We start from the raw sequence: 13,735 nt of genomic DNA on the forward strand, positions 1-13,735 counted from the left end.
GGGAGGAGGTGGAAACTTGTTTTTTTTTTCCTTTTCTCAATAAAAATAAAAAAAAAAAGAAAAAAAAAGATGTACTTTGCTGGGACATGAGAGGTAGCATGTGGGGGAGGCTATTAGTGGTGTTGGAACATGGCAGGTGAGAACATGGTTGCTTTGTGCTGCCACATGGCAGCCCTGGAGCATAACAGGCATGCAAAACAGGAGCCAGGTGGCAGAGCTAGGATACAGCAGGCATGTGAACGGAGGTGCATAGAGAGGCATGCCCGTGCAGCCGTGTGGCAGTACTGGGACATGACAGACACGGACAGGCCTTCCTACAAAACCACACGATGGCGCTGGGACACAGCCGCGCTACCAAGTGGGGGCAGCGGACCAGCGGACCTAGCAGGCATGTGAAACATGCAAAACTGGCTCCAGGTAGTGGTACTGGGACACAGCAAGGCCCCAGACAGGCATATCTGCACTGCTACATAGTGGTGGACACGGTACATTCAAACATGTGCCAGTGGCGGGATGTGGCAGGTGCACAGACAAGCATGCCTGCATCACCGTGTCGCAGTGCTGGGACATGGCAGGCACGCAAACAGGCATGCTCGTGACACCAGGAAGTAGGACAAGGGGTGAGAACAGGAGCACCTGCATTGCCATAGTGCTGAGACATGTCAGGTATGCAAACAGGTATGCTAGACTCCATATGGTGGCACTGGGACATGGTGAGCCTGTGAACAGGCATGCCAGGCTGCCATCTGGAAGGGCTGGGACATAATCAACAGGCTAATATGCATGCCCATGCTGCCATGTGGAGGTGTGCAATAGGTGTGCTCATTCTGCCATGTGACGCTGCTTGAACAAAGAAGGCGTGCAATCAGGAATGCTTACGCCACCCAGTGGCATAATGGAGACACAGTAGGCACATGAATAAATGCGTCCACACTGCCTGCACAGCCATGTGGCATCACTTGGGAACAGGCGTGCCCATATTGTGGCACAATATATAGCATTACAAGGACAGTGTAAAACACTGCAACTGCTACATGGCAGGGCTGGGCATGACCTGCTTGCAGACAGGCATTCCCATGCTGGGACACGGCCAGAGCACAAACAAAAGCCTCCATATCACCAGGGGATGGCGCTGGGAGACAGAGGGCATGCAAACCAGCATTCCCGTGCCACCAAGTGGCAGTGCTGAGACACAGCAGCCGTAGAAACAAGGGTGTCCACGCACCTACCTGGTACTCCGGGATACAGCAAGCACACAAAAAAACTCCACTCCACCATGTGGCAGCGATGAAACTCGGTAGGTACATGAACAGGTATGCCCGTGTCACCACCAGGCGGTGGGGCTGGGACACAACATGCACCAGAACAGATGCGCCTGTGCCACACAGCAGGCATGCAAACAGGCATGGCGTGTCGAATTGCAGCATTGCTGGGACAAAGCAGGCATGGAAATCGGCATGGAAATCGGTGTGTCCGTGTCACCACATGGAAGCTTTGGGATATAGCAGGCGTACAAACAGGCAAGCCTGCCCTGCAACATTCCAGAGCTAGGAATCATAGGCGTACCCAGGCCACCAGGTGGCAGTGTTGTCTCTGCTGCAGCAGCTTGATGCCATGTGTCTCACGTGTGAACACATATGGCAACACTACCATGGGCACGATGCTGCAGGAAAGGCAGAGATCCCATGTGATCAAGTGTGCTAAGGTTGCCGTAGCACGGTCATGTGGCACATCTTGGGTATGGTCACATATGCCCACACGACCAAATATGGTGCTTCAGCACAGCTCATGTGTGACCGTGCATGCCGGTGCTGCAAAGAATGGTTAAGACAATCTCTTTTGTACACAGGCATGTGCATGCCACCAAGGCGCAGCACTGTAGCACGGCTCATGTGTGAGTATGAGTGTAGATGCAATAGGCTTTAATAGTGTAGTAAACTATCACCGAACACACTTTATTTCTGTGGTTCTAGAGAACAAAATCTGGGCAAACTAAGGGCAAGTCCTCCTACTGAGCAATGTTCCAAACACTCCATTGAGGGTCTAAACTGAGCCTCAAGTCACTGCATTCTAGACTAACCCTTTGGTGGTTAAAGAGAGATAATCGTGTGTTTAAAGATGTGCTTATTCATTCACTGAACAGATGCTTACTGCAGACTGTCATGTGCCAAGCATCATGCTAGGGTTGGAGATCCATTGGTGTATAAACAGCTATAGTGTTTGCATGTGTGTGTGGTGTGTGTGCAAACAGATAAAAGCTGAGTGAGCATTCAAGTGTGGGAGAGCACAGCTTATGTATTCAGTCTTTGATCAATTCCGGGAAGGGACATCAGGAAGAAAGGCACAGAAGATTGCGAGTATAGGTTAGCTGGTAGACTGTTCACTTAGCATACAGTTATATACAGCTTTGGGTTCTATCCCTAGCCGTACATAAACTAGGCATGGTGACCCACACTGGGAATCCCAGCATTGTGAAGGAAGAGGCATGAAGATCAGAAGTTCAAAGTCACCTATGGCTAATTCCAAGCCAGTTTAGGTTATATGAGACCCTGTCTCAAAGAAAAACAAAACTACTACCATACACTGGAAAGTTGGAAGCTTCTTTAGCAAGCCTTAAGCAGATTGCTGGGTATTGTTCTATATTATGTAGGACAAGAAATAGCTCTTAGCAAATAGAGGGAGGAAATGGTTTTCTTGAGAGCCATTGGCAACGATCCCTGCCTATTTGCAGTGTAAACACTGGGAGGCTCCTATGTTTCTCTTTAAAAGCAAACTGCAGGACCAATTTAGGTGGTGAACACCTGTAATCTCACCTCTCTTGAGGCAGAGCAGGGAGACAGAGAGCTAGGAGGCAGCCTGGGCGATGAATCGAGGCCTTGTATTTGGTTGGCCTGTATTCCCACTTATGCAGTGGCTTCTGTCCCTGCATTCTCCTCCAAACAGGCAGGAATGCTTAACACACCAGAGATTACAGTGATGCTCAGCTGGAGGCCGGGATGGCAAAGAGCAATTCGCATATTCCAAGGTCAAAATGTGAATGTGTGATCTTATTAGCACTGTGCAGACTGTTGCAGTGTCTGGGGAAAGAAGACATTTCCGTTTAAAAGAGGGCGGCTTATGAAGGGCCACTCCTCTATGTGTGTGTGTGTGGGTGGGGGGGCACACCAGGTACTGAGCACACTGATTTTCTGTCCTCCAAATGAGGAGCCACCTTCCTGTCGGAGACTTTTCGAGTTTCACATCACTGAATAAAAAACTGAGATTTCTGGCATTCTCTCCGGGTGAGTTTGAACTCTTGATAAGTTCATTTGGGTGGAAGAATGCAGGGAGCTGCCAAAACTCCACAAATCTTGCAGACAGCCAAGTCAGATTCTGCTTCTAAACAGAATCATTTTTCTCAAACATGACTTGTTTTCACCAAAATGTTCTATGGTAACCATTTTGTGCGCTCGATAGAATAGCTGTTAGATATTCCCTTGCTAATTATAGAACTTGGATATTTAATATCCATGACTCCTTATTTTCAGAGAATGCTATATTACCCCAGAACCCTATGCAAGAGGAGGAAGGAGTCTGCTAGGGCAGTCACACTAATCATACACCAAACTCCATAAACACCAGCAGTATTACCACCAATAAGTTCATAATACTGAAACATTTACTAGTATACTGTATGTACTTGAATATATGTTGAATGAAGAATTAAAATAGATTTCCTCATAGTAATGACTCTTTTTTTAAAGGTAGTATGCCCCTGGTGCCCCTGTTTCCCGTTTGGGAAGCAGGTACCCCTCCTTTCAGCATCTGTTGCATCTGCAGCTGGGTGTTGTGGTGAACACCTGAGTCCTAGCACACTGGAGCCAGAAACAGGGGAATTGCTGAAAGTTCGAGACTAGCCTGGTCTATACAGCAAAACCATAACTCCGGAATTAATGAGTATAATACAGTCTGACCTGGCTAGTTTTATGTCGGTTTGATACAAGTTAGAGTTAACTGAGAGGTGGAAACCTCAGTTGAGAAAATGCCTCCATAATAGCCAGCAGTAGGTGGGGTTTTTTTGTTGTTTGTTTGTTTTATTAGTGATTGATGAGGTAAGGGTCCCCATCCCACTGTGGGTGGGCACCATATGTAGTCTGGGCCTCCAGCTCACAAATAATGACATGGAGACTTATTATTAATTATGAAAGTTCAGTCCTAGTTTAAGTTTGTTGCTAACTAGTTCTTATAACTTAAATTTCTGTCACATACCGCCCATCCTCTTTCTTTCAGGTCTCCTAGTGTCTCTCATTCCTCCTCCTACTTCCTCTCTCTTCCTGGAAGTCCACCTATACTTCCTGCCTAGCTACTGGCCATTCAGCTTTTTATTACACTAATCACAGCAATACACCTTCGCTCTGGGCTGGTGGTCCTAGGTTCTATAAGAAAGCAGACTGAGCAAGCTATAGGGAGCAAGCCAGCAAAGAACACCCCTCTATGGCTTCTGCACCAGCACCTGCCTCCAGGTTCCTGCCGTTTTTGAGTTTCTGAGCTAAATGATTTTGATGCTCAATAGTGATATGGAAGTGTAAGTCAAATACAAACGAACCCTTTCCTTCTCAAGTTGTTTTTGGTCATGGTGTTTCATCACAATAGTAACCAACCCTAAGATACCATCTAATGGCTCCTTCTGTAAATCCCAGGGGCTGCATATGGTGGGTATGGTCCTACAGTACCAGCTATTCAGGAAGCTCAAAATGGACATACAAGCCTTCATTTGACTGTCAACAGTTGACGAAAATGCCTGCTGACTTCCTGTTCCTCTTCTAAAGACTAAGTCATATGTTCCAATTCCTCATGGAACTCAGATGATGTGATTATCTTGTGACCTCAGATATCTTATATGCTCAAACACTATTTTACTATTCATTGCTCTACCTACATTTTAAGGATAGAAGCAGTTCTTTCTTTCCACAACCCTTCTTTCTTTATTTTGGTTTTCTGAGACAGGGCTTCACTCTGTAGTACTGCCTGACCTAAAACTCACTATGCATATAAAGCTGGCATCAAACTTAATAGCAATCGCCGTGCCTCTTCTTCTCAATTGCTAGAATTTGCCAACACACTCTGCTTCTTTGACATTTTAAACCAGAAGTGGGATTAACAGCTAAATGGAAAGATTGGAAACTTCACAAACCCTTAAGTAGCTGGAGGAGGAACACACACTAGGCAGGCAAGGCACGGTGCCTCTATTCCAGATGCAAAATAAGATTGATAAATACAATTCTGATAAATCTTTTCTTATGCAGTATGGAGGTTAAGACAAACAGGGGAGGGCTGGAGAGATGGCTCAGCAGTTAAGAACACTGGCTATTCTTCGAGAGAACCTGGGTTCAGTTTCCAGTACCTCCATAAGTGGCTCACAACTGTCTGTAACTCTAGCTCTAGGGGATCCTATACCCTCTCTAGCCTCTGTGGATGCCAGGCATCCACGTGATTATACATACATAGCAGGCAAAACACTTCTACACATGAAATAAAAATAAATAGAAACCTTAAAGACAGAGAAGGAGAAGCCGCAGCTATGAACAGCCTGAACTTTAGTGCCTTAATATAATTTTGTTTTTACTCAAGTTGTCTGTCCGGTAGATACTGTCAAGGTAGTGGCTGTCACCTCCCAGGCTTTGCCTGTTGTTTACTTGTTTACTGCTCAGTGGCTTCATCTTGTTTTTGTCTGAGTCAGGGTGTTGTAGAACACCATCCTCTGATCACTGCCATCTTCAGAGCAGCTGCAACTACCTCCAAATGAACCTTAGAACCATCTCTGTTGCTGTTTCCTCAAAGAAGTGGATAGGGAGAGTCGCTAGACCCTTACCTGAGACTCCGTAAAGGCAAGGGCAGGAGCATATATGCAATTTTACACACATACAGCTGTATGTAATTCTGCTAACATGGTGTGTGTGGTTGAGTGGTCTCAGGAAGTGCTAGAGTGTACAGAGGGTGGAAGGTTAAGTGAGGAGGGCATCCATTAGCACAGCTATGGGAAGGTTGTCATCCGTACTTGGGTGAGACTCTCCAGTGAAATGCTGCTTTGAGGTCACGCTCGAACAAATTAATTGGCCCCAGCTAATCTCAAAGATAATAAAGAGCAGACACTTCTGGAAGAGAAAAACCCTAGACACATTTGGTGAACAACACTAATGACTTCCTTAGTGAGGTGGTCTTGCCGTGACAACCAAGGGCAGAAATGCAGTTAATTCAAATTGTGCAGTTCCAACCTCTGGTGATTTGAATGAGAAAGGCCCCCATAGGCTTGTGGATTTGAATGGCTGGTCACCTGGGAGTGGCACTATTTGAAAAGATTAGGAGGTGTGGCCTTCTTGGAAAAGCACATCCCTGGGTGGGGATTTTAAGATTTTCAAAAGCCCCAGCCAGGCCCAGTGGCTCCCTCTTCTTACTCCTGCAGATCCAGATGTTCAACTCTCGGCTGCTCCTCCAGCTCAATCTGTCTGTGTGCCACCATGCCTCCGCCATGATGACAATGGATTAAACCTCTGGAACTGTAAGCCAGCCCCAACTAATGCTCTTTTATAAGAGTTGCCATGGTCAGGGTGTCTCTTCACAGCAACATTGATTAAGACACATCCAAAACGAATCACAACTGATTTTTTTTTCTATTATTACTAGGAATTGAGCCTAGGGCCTCAGGCATGCCCAGCAAATGTTTTACTATTGAACTATCTCCAGCCTCCTTTACAAGCTTATCTTTAATGGCTCCCAAGTAGCTGAGGTAAAAGGAATGTACCACCCACCCACCATGCCTGGTTGGCTTAATTTTAAGTAAGACTGGGAGTAGATTAGTCAGAATTTTAGCGTTTAGACCAGTCTCTATTGTGGAGTAGAAATCTGTTTCATATCGACAATCTGTTAGAGTATGTTTCATCCCTAGAAAAGCCTTTGGTACTTCAAAAGAATATGGTTGATTAGAGGCTAGCTCTTTAGCGTCTCAACAACTTGGTTCACTTTTCTCCTTTTTTTGTTTTGTTTTGTTTTTTCGAGACAGGGTTTCTCCGTAGCTTTCGGTTCCTGTCCTGGAACTAGCTCTTGTAGACCAGGCTAGCCTCAAACTCACAGAGATCCGCCTGCCTCTGCCTCCAGAGTGCTGGGATTAAAGGTGTGCACCACCACCGCTCGGCCACTTTTCTAACTCTTCATGTTGGTTGTTGATACACTATTCTGCCAGTTTCCAATTCTTACATAACTAACGGGTCCTGGCGTGTTAGTTTGTAGATACACGAAGTCATATACAATTGAACATTAAGATCAATGCTCCTGTACCATTTATCATAGGGTCCTTTTCCTAATTCCCACAAACTCACATACACTTATTCAGTGTCTGAGTTAATCCCAGCTATGGCATTCACGTCCAGGAAAGAATAATAGGAAATCCACTTAAAACTCCCAGAAACATCTGCTGCCCTTGTTTTGGTCATGGTCACAAAAGTGACGTTAGCTTCTTATTGATGATATGACATATGATGATATTGATCAGCACGAAGTCATCTTGATACAAACTTACTCTCTTACAGTTCTGCATGCCAGATCTCTGGCCCAAGTCTCATTAGATAAAAACTTCAAAACTTTAGCAAGACTGAGCTCCTTCTGGGAGCTCTAGGGAAGAATACAGTTTCTTGCCTTTCCAGCTTCTAGAAGCTACCATGCTACTTAGCTTATGACTTCTCTTCCACATTCAAAAATAGGTATATTGATCTTGTCCTAGTTCTTGGGAAGCCGAGGCAGGAGGACTGCCATGAGTTCCAGGCAGCCTGAAAACCGACAAATGAAAAACCCCAAATGGAGTTAGGAATAGCACATCTCTCTACCCCTGCTTTGTTCCTCACAGCTGGGTCTCTGTGGCTACCAAGAAGCCCTTGTATTTAGATTAGCTCCACAGGGTAGTCTAGGCTGCCTTTCCCAGCTCAAAGACCATAATTTAGTCACATTTGCAAAGCTCTTTTGCACACATGCCGGCACACTCTCAGGTTCTAGGGATTAGGAAGTGACTATTTTTATAGAGTCATTATGGCCACCATAGTGGCATCCATGCCTGCTGAGGCCACATGATGTGGTGAGCTCACGGGTCCAGCATGGGCATTTTTCTCAGCGTGACAGTACCGGGTGTTACTGTTCTCCCCCATTGCAGCTGAACTCTAACACCCCTCATGTCTTGACTATCATGAGATGGGAGAAAGGCTCCTGTTTCCAGGGTCCAGCCCTCTGGGCTCGATGACTCGGAGACTCATCATCACAAGAAAGCCTCTCTTAAATTTTCCTGTGTCAAAAGTAAATAATACACTACTTGCTGCTTAAAATACTTCAGTGCCTTCTCATTATACTTGTTCCAGCAACATTTATAAGCCTTTTATGCCCCTCTAATCTCGCCTAGGACTTCCTTCCTTCTTTACTGTACTCTAGCTATACGGAAGTTCTTCCAGTTCCTCAAGTGTTCTACTGTTTTCTTATGATATGAACCTCAAATACACTATTTCCCCCTTTTAGGCTGCTCTTAGTCACATATTCGGGCCTGAGCTTAAATGTCACTTTTTGAGCCGGTTTCCTTGTGGCCCTTATCTTTTCTCATAGCCCCCTGATATTTCCTTAGTGCTTGCACTGATCAGAATGTGCATAAGTGCCCTGGAGGGGCAGCTCAGTGCTTATGAGCATCCTTGCTCTGGCTGAACAGTCAGAACCAATATCTAGCTGCTCACAACTGTTTGTACCGCCAGCTTCATGGAAATCCAATCCCCTGGTGTCCTTTGGTACTGAAAGACCTCCAGAGCAGGGAGACTCTCACTCAAGTCTCGGGATAACATGACCCACCCCCAGGAACTCACGAGAGACTGTCTTTGCTGGAATCACTTGAGGTTTATTGACAGGACAGGAACCAGTGCACTGGGGCTGAAACTCATTTCCCACACAGGGGTAGACAGTTTGACCCCGATAGCTGGAAGAAGGGGTGTTTAAGGGAAGAAACCATAAAATTCTGAAAATCACAAGGGGGTGATTATCACTGGTATTTTCTCTGTTTCTTGAGATTATTCTCAAGATTATAATCTAACTTTATCTTCAGCTAGTTACTGAAACAGAGTCACTGAACCGGCTAATCTAGATTTTGGATTCTTCTCTCCCTGCTTAGATTTTTGGCTCTATTTTTTCTGCTAGAGGGGTCTGGATTTATCCAGGTCTTTCAGTACCTGCTCAAATTCTCCCTCTCCCTCTCTCTTACACACACACACGCACACACAATTTAAAGAAGTAAAAGTAAATCTTTTTTTTTTTTTTAAAGGATCTCACTATGTAGCCCTGGCTGGCTTGGAACTTGCTATATAGACTAGGTTGGCCTCAAACTCACAGAGATTCCCACAACTCTATTTCATGTACTGGGATTAAAGGCAGGTGCTCACACACTGATACTAAATAATAAGAGTATTTTTTAAAATGTGTATATTTTCCCTCATCTTGTATGCTATTTGTTTCCTTAGAAGGAGTCCAAGATCTATCAAGGCTGAATCAAATAGCTAGCATTTAGCATGGGCTACTGCAGCGCACAATGCCTGTCTGCGCTCTATGCGTTACCATACAGTTCCCGAGCTTTGGGGCAAGGGGCTGGAGGTTGAAACACACAAAGACACACAGACAGAGAGAGACAGAGAGATACGGACCTCTAGTCACCAGTAAGAAGCCCTTTATTCATTCAATAGCACCATGGAGGCTTATATACTCATCAGTCAGGTGGGCCAACAGGTGAAAACCTTATCCTCTGATCCTCAAGGCCAAGGCAACACGTGCTCAGGAAGCAGAGCTGGTAAACAACTTTGACACAGCTTTCAGTAATTCAAATCAGAAGGAAAGTAAAGATCTCTAGCAGGGAAGAGCAGCTGGAGGCCAGGATGCCAAATGGTCCCAACAGGTGCTATCTACATCAGAAGACAGATACTTTATGGATGCCACAGGTGACTGGGGTTGGTGGCATGGGCCACCACGTCTGCCATCCTTTTAGAGTGTTTTGAAGAAGGTGGAGTTCATGCATTGACCAATTTTCAAAAGCAGGAACAGGTATTTCAAAATTGGAAGCATGATTTCTGGGGTGGGGAGAGGGCTGACAACGGGCTGTGAGCGTAACACTTCTTCAAAGAACTTTTTAAAGAAGTCAGACTGCTTTAAAAGTGAGGAAGCTTGTCCCAGGGGGATTCTTTTCAAGTCTGGACTAGCTTGAGTAGCTATTGGTCTATTTGTTTAAAACCACTCCTGCTTATGACAACCATCATTACAAAAGAGACTTTCTAAGAATATTTGTAACTTTTAAATTTTTTTTTAATTTTTGTTTTCCAAGACAGGGTTTCTCTGTAGTTTGGGGGCCTGTCCTGGAACTAGCTCTTGTAGACCAGGTTGGCCTCAAAGTCACAGAGATCTGCCTGCCTCTGCCTTTCGAGTCCTGGGATTAAAGGTGTGCGCCACCACCGCCTGGCTATTTGTAACTTTTAAAATCCTACTCAAGAAGTAGTTGACTGATGAACATCTCCAACTTCTTAAGTTCAAGAAGCCTGGAGTTTTTGTGGGTTTAGAGTCAGGCTGGAGAATTCAGGCGGGGGTCCTAGCATTTTATTATCCTCCTTGTAATTTTCATTCTAGTAGAGCAGGGATAATCAGGCTGAGCAGGCATAGACTTAATAGCAAGTGTATTTCGGATGTATGTTGTTCCTCCAGAGTCATATACTAGAGTTTTAGAAGTCAATATAACAAGGTTAAGAGAGTTTCCTGGGCAGTGGTGGCACATGCCTTTAGTCCCAGCACTCAGGAGGACCTTAGCGGTCTACAGAATTCCAGGGCAGCCAGGGCTATACAGAGAAACCCTGTGTCAAAAAACCATAAACCAGAAAGAGAGAGAGAGAGAGAGAGAGAGAGAGAGAGAGAGAGAGAGAGAGAGGAGAGAGAGAGAGAGAGAGAGAGAGAGTATTAGTTCAACCACTTCATCCTCCTTCCCACCGCCACCTTTCCCTCTCCCTATATTTCTCCCTCCCTCCCCATATCCCATGAGATGCCGTCTGTCCTGTTACGACACTACATGAGGCCTTTGCTAGCTATAACCAGTTGATTTTGAGCTTAAGTGTTTCAAAACTGTGAGCCCAAATTGGCCTCTTTTAGTTATGAGCTACTCAGCCTCAGGTATTGTTACAGCAGCCATCAGTGCCCTAAGACAATCGTCATCACCACCACCATCAAACTGAAGAAGAAAAGACCTTTGAGACACATTCCCACTATGTAGCCTAGGCTGGTCTTGAATTCTCACTCTTCTGGCTTAACCCCCTCAAGGCTAAGATTACAGAAAGTGCCACCACACCTGTAAAATGCAGTTTTGAAATTAATTGCCTGGCACACATTTGTATTGATTTTCTTTATTGTTTTTCCCCTTGATATTCTCTCTCTCTCTCTCTCTCTCTCTCTCTCTCTCTCTCTCTCTGAGACAGTGTCTTTCTATATAGCCTTGGCTATCCTGCAACTCCCTCTGTACACCAGGCTGACCTTGAACTCACAGAGATCTACCCTCCCTTCTCACGTGTTGTGATTAAAGGCTTGGACCACCACTGCCTGGTCTCTTTGTCTCCTAATGTGAGAAGTGGCGAAAGGTTTCTATAGAGATAGTTTAGAATTGTGTGCATTCTGCACACAATGTTCCTGTCTTTTGTCCTTGGAGACCCAGACAAGGTGGTGGATACCCTGGAGTCACAGTCATTGTGAGCCACCACCCGGAACTGTTCTGTGGGAGCCAGGAGTCAAACCCAAGTCCTTTGAAAGAGCAGCCAGTGCTTATAACTAGCCCGTTTAGAACATCTTGATAACATCATATAAACTCTAGGATTGTCATTAAACCTGGAGATATCACCAACAGTTTGTTTACTCTAATGACTGAAAAAATTGGGGGCACATCAGATTTCTCCAAATGGGCAGCATTCTAGTTTGCCGTCTTTTAAAATCTTAACAGGAGAGGATGTCCTTTTAAACTATGCACTGATAAACATTCAATTTTTAACTTAAAATAGTACCCACCAAGCCCGAATGGTGGCAGCTCCTGTAATCCCAGCCCTAACATCTTAAGCAGACCACATGGAATGAGGACTCTTGGATTTTTGCACCATTGGTTAGAGGGCAGAGCCTCCCACAGAAAGGAATGGAAAAGCTGCTGGGTCCTCTTTTAGGAACTGATCTGAAAAAAATTAAAAGGAGCTTGCCAATTTAAGGACTGAGGCAGAGGAGTATCACAATTTTGAGGCTAGCTACATAGTAACTTTCCATTATAGTAGCCTATAGTGTGAGACCCTGTTTCAAAAAACCCAAATAAAAATAAAGTCACGCACACACGGAGAAAGTGCCATAGATCAGCCTCATACTCCCTTAATTTCAATCCTGCTTTTCCTCCGCTATCTTCCCATTTTTATTATTTTCTTTTTGCAGTGCTGGGGTCTGAACCAATAGCATCACACAAGCTGCCAAACAATCTGCTGCCGAGGTGCACATTCCAGGTCACACATTTTTGACTCTAGAACAAAGCATCCATTCACGTACCGCTAAGAGGTCTGGTCTCGCACCTTTCTTTCATACTACCGGGAGGGCTGGCACAATCGGTGGGGAGAGTATTCTTGGAAGCTTGGGACAGCTGGCAATATCCTAACCACATAGAAAAGAGGCTCCAGGCTACAAAAATAAATCTTACTAAACTCAAACCAAATGTTACCCTAGTTCAATTTTAGCAAAAAATTTTTAGATGCCTGCCAGCTACTCCAACACCTTTAGTCAAGAGGAAGAGAGGGAGTCACTGAGGAGGATGAACGAGAACAGTAAAAATATCTTACTTTTTTACAAAGTATATACAAGTATATGGTCATGTAGACATGTTGCTAAGACCCTTTCTAGGGTCATGGAAGAAAGCACTGCTAAGGCAAATTCCTGAAAGTGAAGTTTTCCCAGCTGACCTCAGGGTCTGGAGAGACATTCTTTGGCCCTTGACTCATAAAACATATTAAAAATTACAGGAGCTTTTATATGGATCATATCTGTCAGTAAGTATTTACTGTAGTGAAAAAGTCATGTAAAATACTTTTATTAATATATCTTAAAACAATTATATTACAAGTTAAAAGAATAGCTTTTTGTTATAAAACATTTTAAAGTATTAATATTTTTGTTTTGATTTCTGTAAATTCTTTTACTTCTGGCTTGGTTGGGATATGCTCTACCCTTAAACTATGACAAAGGCCTTGTAGTCTCTGGAAAATTCAGCTGTGTTGTCATTGGAGTGAAAGAATCAAAACCTTCCTACGAAAATTATTTACCATGACTAGACTTGCAGAACCACAAATTCAGAAACCAGTACTTTTGGGTGCCTGGAGTACTTTATCTCCCCAGTCAAGGCCACCTCCCAGATAAGTGTCAATCAGTTCCATACTTTAGCAAACAAAGAGACCTTTACAGACAGTTTTTAATGAATAACAAGTCTTAGGGAAGTTATTCTTTCACTGACAGGTAAATTATCTCCCGCATTGTCCTTTCTTCCACTTCTAAGGCTTTCTTTAAAACCAGGACTAAGGTCAAACACAACAGTTAGTGCCTCTGAGAGCATGCTCAACCGTGTTTTGTTTTTAAAGATTTACCTTTATTAATTTTAACTGTGTGTGCGGGTTGTGTGGGTAAATACAAGTGC

This window comes from Microtus ochrogaster, linkage group LG2, assembly GCF_000317375.1.
Source record: "Microtus ochrogaster isolate Prairie Vole_2 linkage group LG2, MicOch1.0, whole genome shotgun sequence".
In the NCBI taxonomy this organism is placed as follows: Eukaryota; Metazoa; Chordata; class Mammalia; order Rodentia; family Cricetidae; genus Microtus; species Microtus ochrogaster.